Source organism: Solanum stenotomum, chromosome 4, assembly GCF_019186545.1.
Source record: "Solanum stenotomum isolate F172 chromosome 4, ASM1918654v1, whole genome shotgun sequence".
Classification (NCBI taxonomy): Eukaryota; Viridiplantae; Streptophyta; class Magnoliopsida; order Solanales; family Solanaceae; genus Solanum; species Solanum stenotomum.
In genome coordinates this window covers 44,280,961-44,289,610 of record NC_064285.1, presented here as the reverse complement: position 1 = coordinate 44,289,610, position 8,650 = coordinate 44,280,961, and the positions used below count along the sequence as shown (strand labels likewise).

Sequence of the window (8,650 nt, the reverse complement as noted above, 5' to 3'; positions counted from 1 at the left end):
TCAAGAATTTTGAGCTTTTGAAAAAAAATTGTTTCCTGAAATCATAAACATTTAGAACACATAAGTGACCTTGGTAACGAAGCACACATCTCCCCCCGGGACAAGCCAAAATAGCTTTTTTGGAAACCACCTTATTCAACTCAAATAAAGTCATATCATTATCTTGCTTTGCTTTTACCTCCGAACAAAAGATGATTTTCAACCATTCTGAACATTGATACCATGATCTATAGAATCAACCAAGTGGATAACCAATCAAGCTAGTCTCTGCACATCATTAACTAACTCTTTTTTTCATCTCATGTGTGAGCGATACCACTCATAGAAAATCAGTTGAGAGCATCGACAAGCACATTTGCCTTAGTGGATGGTAAAGAATACTCATCTCATAATCTTTCAATAATTCAAACCACCTCTTTTGACGAAGATTCAATTCCTTTTTTCAAACACATATTGAAAACATTATAATTGGTAACCACATCCACATGAACACCATATAGATAATGTCTCCAAATATTCACAGAAAAGACCACCACCACTAACTCCGAGTCAAAAGACACATAATTTTTTTCATGAACTTACAATTACCTTTAAGCATAAGCAATCACTTTACCAGGCTGCATCAAAACACAACAAAGCCTGATCCATGAAGAATTACAATAAACCACAAACATAATAGATCCCTCTAGTAATATCAAATTGCTGTAAAGTGAGTCTATTTTTCAACTCTTGGAAACATTTCTCACACGCTTCTAACCATTGAAATTTTACCTTTTTCTAAGTCAACATATTCAAAAGAGAATCAATAGACGATGACCAATTTATGGATCTATGATGCATAAAAGACTAGGCATTTGCTAATGCGGTCAAGGGGCTTGAGACCATCAAATGTGTACTAAAAGTTCATTCAGAACCGCGTGCACGTAGACATATGTCTTACCCTACAAATTAGGTATTCTGCACTCAATGAAGTAGTGTAAACATCAACCCAAGGTTGTCTCAACAAAAAGTGGGTCTCACGCCAAAATTTACAAGGGAGCTCAAAATAAGCTCGGGAGCCTCTAGATATTCACAAAATGTAGTACTAAAACAAAATTGATATTCCAAAGCTAACCGCACTGACAGATTTCTCATCTAGGCATATTTACCAAGAATGTTGATCTAGGTTAAACTTAGGCCAAAGCCTAAAAGCTAAAATGCCTAACAACACAAACTTGCATCGAAAGACTAGGACCCGAGTGAATTATGTCACTAGCCTAAAATAACCCTTACGGAGGTGATGAAACCATCAATAATGCATTCTAAGGTTATTTTCCTGAAATTTTGATCAAAATAAACCGTTCAAGCTTTAAAAGCTCCAAAGCACAGAGATTTGCATAAAAACCAAATGAATGACCATGTGACTGAGCTATCCCTCTAAAAATTCATAAATTACTTGGAGTCTCTATAGAAAAAATCTAAATAAAGAAAAGAATGCATTAATGTAGAAGTTACTTGGAGGGTTATTACAACATCCACTACTAAAAATGAATTTCCTCGGCAAAAAGTAAGACTCAGGAAGTTCCTGAAGGCTCAAATAGACCTTTACCGTAGAAATTGCTTTCGAATACAACTGTTGCACATCTCTAGCTAGAATAGGTGTTGGCTCCTCCACAAAGGTCAAACGGTCATCTAACTAAAGTGCATCATATTGGAGAACATGTGATTCATCACGAACATACCAGCACAACATCAAACATGGAAAACTAGTTGAATAGATGAAAATGTTGGAGGTACAACCAACTAATAAGCAACATCACCAACTATTAGAAGGATCTCAAAAGGGACAATATCATATGGGTCTAAGCTTGCTCGATCTCCAAAATCTTATCACGCCCTTCATGGGTGACACATAGAGAAATACCCAACCCCCAACTGTAAATCTCAATGGCCAACACCTATAATCAACATAACTCTGGTGTCTACTATGAGTTTTGCTAAGCCTATCATGAATCATCTAAACTTTATTTAAAGCCTCTATAAGTAAGTCAGTACCTTGCGGCCGATATTCTATAGACTTAAACAACCCAACCAGAGAGCGACAATGCCTACCATATAAGGCCTCGAATGGGGCCATTTGAATACTAAAGTAGTAGATATTAGTGTACGCAAACTCCGCCACCAATAAGATCTGGTCCATGACCTCTAAACCCCAAAACATAGACCCGTAAAAAAATCTCAAAAACCTGAGTAGTACACTTTGAATGCCCATATATGGGTGGAAAGTTGTTTTAAGGTCAACACAAGTGCCCAACTCCTCCGATAAGGACCTCCAAATGTTAGAAGTGAACTAAGAACCCTTATCTAAGATAATAAATAAAGGAACACCATGAAGATTTACCACGTCCTAAATATATGGAAGAAGTGTGTTGACTTGGTCAATCGATCAACAATGACCCAAATGTTGTCAATACCACTATAAGTTTTAGGCAAACCCACATAAAAATCCGTAGTGATGGGATTCCACTTTCACTCCAGAAAGGGTAATCTCTGAAACTCAACATCGATCATCAAATGCTCGGACTTCACCTTTTGGAAACATAGGCAACAAGATACAATTTGCAATATCTCTCCTCATACTGCACCACCAATAGTGCTACCTCAAATTATGATAGGTCTTCACAATGCCTTAACGAATAGAATATCTAGAATCATAGGCCTCACAAAAGATCAACTAAATCTAGTCCATAAATCACAATCGTTAAGAAATTCTCAAAACCCTATTTGAATCTAAGGTAGCATGACCGACATCACCCTCCAACACTTGCTATTGAAGAGCTATCAAGGTCTCATCCTCAAATTGGCGACCATGATTCCACTCAAACAAGAAAGATTGAACTCCCACATAAGCCAACATATACGTAGAATCTAATATATCTAATTGAATTATCCTATTGTCTAAGGACTGAATGTTCAAATCCAAAGGTCACTCCATAGTAGATATAAAGGCTAGACTACCCATACTCACCATTTTATGGCTCAAGGCGTCCGCTACTACATTTGTCTTTCCCAGATAATAGAGAATAGAGAGGTCATAGTCCTTTAGAAGCACAATTCTATGGGTAGTAACCTATTCTATGGTCCGTAGACCTTTTGTAGAACCCAACTTTATGTCCAAATCTCACTAAGTCCAAACAACCTCTATAGAACCTTTATATGGCCCGTATACATTCTTACGGCAGGTCTTGTTCATTCATAGACCATCATCAAACACTTGACATTTTCCAAAATTTCAAGACCATTCCTAAGATTGCCTTCTACGGCCCGTAGAACTCTCTATGAATCTTAAATAGGCCCCATAAAACTTATATTAGTAGATATTCTTGCAACGTTTTCTTGCCAATCCACCTTTCCAATATCTAAGGTCTTATAACTCGAAGGTGCTAGTGTCTGCTCAAAGATTAATCTCCAATTGGGGTCTCATAAATTAAGAGTAAGGGATAGTAACATTATGAAGATGGCTTTTCGAACTTGGTATGGTCATTATGAGTTCTTAGTAATATCATTTGGTTTGACAAATGCCTCGGTGGCTTTTATGGATCTTATGATAGAGTCATCCTGGTCACATTCACCCTACTTTGGCCTTATTATAAGCTTAACCCTCCTAACTAAAGGTATCTCTTACCTCTAGTCAACTATAACTAGGAAAGACAACTCTAGTCCAATCCTATCTCAAGACTTATCTTTAGCGACCCTAAGTCATATTTGTGCAATGCATGCATAGAACCCCATAATACTATACATGCTAAGGTTGAACGATTTTCTCATCTAAATTGAATCATGTTTTAGGAGCTATTCTAAATAAACTTTAGTTTGGATTGGTTACATAATTGTACATTTCCATGGATGATAATATGAATATCATAAATTACTATTTTGTTGGGTTTTACTTAGCACTATGAGGGCTTTTGGGATATAGGTTTCCGTTTAGCATTCGTGGACCTTTAGTATCAATTCCTAAGTCCCATAACTATGTGCCACCATAGGATTGTCTTAGATAAACATTATCTAGTGGATACACTTTAGCTAAGACTCATGGTTCTTACCTTGGCAAGTAAGAACATCTCTTGTCGGTGTGAGATACACACCAAATTCCATTTTATAGCTCATATGGTCTATGTCGGTTATATGGTAAACTTCCCACAATAATGAACTAAGGTTAATTTTAAAGTATCGCATAAAGAGTTTTAAAGATGTTAAGCTTGCATTGACCATGATTATGAATTATGTTTTCTACCCTCTTATCTTTTGATTTATCTTGGTCATTGCATGTCATGTAAAATCCTTTTAGCATGATTTCATAGCTTTTATGCATTTCCATCATACTTAATACATTCCATATTCTAATACATACTTGTGCCTATATTGTTTCGATAATGTAGGGTCCGAAGTTCCTACCTCTCACATTTGTGGCTACTTGATCCCTTTGACACTTGAAGATTGGTGAATCCTCATGATCTGAGAGCCAAGACACTTTATAGCTTTCCTTTATTTCAATTTTCAAATTTTGTACGTGGTGTATGGGTTACATCCTAACCAATTCCTTTTTGATGTAATCTATGGCTTTTGAGACTATGCTAGACTTCGCTTTGTCATACTCTTTTATGATATAAGATTTTTTCCTTTGAAACATTTATTACTATTATCTTGTATGATGTATGCTAAGTGGATTGTTTAGGGTCTCTCGGGGTTATATAGTCCATGTTACGCCTAGGGTGTACTTTGGGTCGTGACATGAATATCATCAGACAACTAGTGATTCATAGGCTAGAGGTTAGTTGGTAGACTACCAACAAGGCTCCTTCAGTTTTTGAGTATTTCATCGAGTTCCTCGAGTGGGCCGGACACACTCCCCCTTGTTTCCTACATAACATGACATGACACAAGGATTAATGAAGGCTTGAGTTTGCCAATTCCTTTAGCATCAGAACACTTAGCAACATCTAGGTTTACTTTTCCCAAGGTGTTTCGTCATGCGAGGGTTGTTAAACAAGTATGTATTGAGGTACCCTCAGTGCCTAAACAAGAATATAAGTTGCCTTCTTTGCCCAAAAATTTCTATTACAAGAAGCCATTAGTTTCAGAAGATAACTATAAGAAGGTGCTATCAGTTTCAACAGATAATGACTACAAGGTACTCTCAGTACCTAAACAAGAAAATAAGAAGTCTTATTTGCAAAAGAATGACTACAAGAAACCATTAATACCAGAAGATAGCTACAAGAAGGTGCCAACTGTTTTAGAGATACCCTTAGTGTTTAAGCCAAAATACAAGATGTCGTCTTTTCCAAAAAATGCCTACTTCAGAAAACCATTACCTTTTCCATCACCACCACCCCAATATTACAAAATTCTTATCTCTTATGTTCAACATGTTTCAAGGAAGTCCTTCTCCAGCTTAGCATATATAACCCATAGGGTTCTCATATTATGAGTCCGAAGGCATGATATCAATGCCTATCAAAGAACATAATTCTTTATTTGTTTTCCTTTTCTTTTCTTTCCTACTTCGAGTTGCAATTGTTTTGTCATTTAAATTCATTTTTGAATGTATCCAGAGAGTTGTGTCAATTCAGTACAAATTTTCTTAATTTTATTGAAAGTTTGTATCTATAGATTCACCAATTCTTCTAGCAATTGTCAATTTGTTTCTCATAAATTTAGTAGCAAAATAACAACCATCAATGAGGATTTGGTAATTCCAATACCAAGAGTAGAGTGGCGGGCATTTCATGTTACCAAAACAAGAAGCAAAATAAAGAAAGAAAATAACAATATTTGTAAGTGTTATAGAGTTACATCATACTGTATAAAACTAGGAAAAATTAATTAAATACACAACTTATTTTACCATATTCTCTAAAAGAATTTACCATTTGAAAAAATTACAAAAATTTCTACTCTCTCCTATTCTCAGATACATCAGTTTACATGATATATCGGTCGGATACATCACTTTAGGTGATGTATAGATCAGAAATACCACTACACATGATATATGGAGACGTTGAATGATGTATCCGAAATCGAGACGAGATGTATCGGGAGATTGAGAGATGTATCTGAAATTGGAACGCGATGTATTGGGAAGTTTTGGGATGTATCCAGGTTCCACCAAATTTAAAGGATTCTTAGTAATTTGAAAAAGAACAGGAATAACACGTAATTAGCTCTTAACACTATGCGATTTCTGTTAAATTTCCCTTACAAGCCCCTTCCCTTTTAAATTTTTGGGGCTCATTTGATTGTTACATTATTGTCATCATTTTGATCTGATAACATATTAATAAAAGTATTCTAGCTTTGGCCATTTCGAATATAAAAGCATTTAACGGCTGTTACTAGGTTAATTTAGTTAAGGTGAATTTAGCCATGATTTGTCTAAATACCAGATAGTAAACCAAAGATAAAATCAAATAAATGATATTTGAAAAAATAGCTTCCAATATAATGATTAGAGTTTTAAGTCATGCTCAAAGAATCAAAAGTACATATAACAAATGGGCAAATATTTATTAGGCCGACAACATATATATATTTCAAACTTTAAAAATTTTGTTTAATCAAATATTCAATGTACCAACAAAAGGGAACAAGAACAACATTAATTTTGGAAGTCAATAAATTAAATGATTTAAGTTAATTTTAAAAAAAACAGGTAAGTTGACCAAATTAGGTGTATGGTAATTGTTCCTTTATCTCAAGACCTAATTAATGGAATAGCTTAACCAAAAGTATGGGAAAATCTTTACATGTTTGGATTATAATCATCAAGTCACCATCTTAGTTAAGCTCCTAGTTCCTCCATTCCGAAACACACCCACACAAAAAAATAACCATCTGGCCTTAGAATTCAAATATTCTCAATGGGTAGCCAAATGAAGAATCAATGGCCTCAATTTGGTTGTGCTTTGACATATTTCTTAATTGCCACTTCTACTATGGCATACTCACCTTATTCTTATGGATCAACAGATACAACATACAATAAAGTACCTATCACACTAACCAAAAGTGAAGAATTCAAGGTATCCTCATTACCAAAGAATGATTACTAAAAGAAACCATCAATTTCAGAAGATAACTACAAGAAAGTACTCTCAATTCCTAAACAGGAATACAAGGTGCCCTCAGTGCCTAAATATGAATATAATGTTCTATCTTTGCCAAAGAATGATTACTACAAGAAGTCATTAGTTTCGGAACATAACTACAAGAAGGTGTCATTTATTCCACAGGTACCCTCAGTGCCAAAACTGGAATACAAGGTGCCTACTTTGCCAAAGAATGACTACAACAAAAAGCCATCAGTTCCAAAAGATAGCTATAAGAAGGAGCTATCAGTTTCAAAAGATAACGACTACAAGGTACCCACAGTGCCTAAAGAAGAATATAAGGTGCCTTCTTTACCAAAGAATGAATACTACAAGAAGCCATCAGCTCCAAAAGATAACTACAAGAAGGTGTCATTTGTTCCATTTGTTCCAGATGTACCCTCAGTACCTAAACAAGAATACAAGGTGTCTTCTTTGCCAAAGAGTGACTACTACCAGAAGCCATCACTTCCAGGAGATAACTACAAGAAGGTGTCATATGTTCCATAGGTACCCTTAGTGCCTAAAAAGGAAGACAAGGTGCCTTCTTTGCCAAAGAATGACTACAACAAAAAACCATTTTTAGAAGATAAGAACAAGAAAGTGTCATTTGTTACAGAGGTATCCTCAGTACCTAAACAGGAATACAAGGTGCCTTCTTTGCCAAAGAATGACTATTACAAGAAAAAAATCAGTTCTAGAAGATAACTACAAGAAGGTTCTATCTGCTCTAGAGGTACCTTTAGTGTCTAAACAAGAATACAAGGTGCATTCTTTTTCAAAAAATGACTACTTTAAGAAACCATCACCTTCTCCATCACCACCTCCTCCTTATTACCATGAATCATCTTCAACTCCTTCCCATCACCACCACCTCCATATTATGATATTTTCATCTTTTACATGCTCAACATGTTTAATGGAAATCCTTCTTCAGGTCAACATATAACATAACCAAAATGGTTCTCATATTATAAGTTAAACACATTCGTAATCTTTATTTGTTGTTTTATTTTTCTTTTCCTACTTTATCTTGGGTTGCAATTGTCTTGTTATTTAATTAAATTATATTGTATTTTAATTTGTATGTTTCCACATAATTGTTCAATTGAATATTATGAATTCGAAGGAATGATATCAAAGCTCTTTTTATTGATAATTTATGTAGTTTCATCTTTTCTTCCAGCAATTGTGAATTTGTTCACTTACTATTAATAGCTCAACAATTAATGGGAATCTACTACCTTTGTCCCTAATTACGTGTCCACTTTTTCGTTTTTAGTTGACTCTAATTACTTGTCCATTTTGACAAATTAAGAAAGGACAATTTTTTTTACCTATTATAACCTCAATTAATTAATTTGAAAAAGGTTGAACTTGTTGAATATCTTAAGTTGTTAATTCATATACTTCATAATTAATAGAGATAAAATGGTAAACTCACTATGTTAATACTTGTTTTTTTAATAGGTGTGACAATCAAAAGTGGACAAGTAATTAGGAATAGAGGAACGACA

At 34.8% G+C, this 8,650-nt stretch overlaps 1 pseudogene; it reads left to right on the top strand.

Annotated features, from left to right (window-relative positions):
• The first annotated feature begins 6,905 nt into the window (after window positions 1-6,905).
• Window positions 6,906-8,082, top strand: LOC125861516 (protein PELPK1-like; annotated as a pseudogene).
• The last annotated feature ends 568 nt before the right edge of the window (window positions 8,083-8,650 follow it).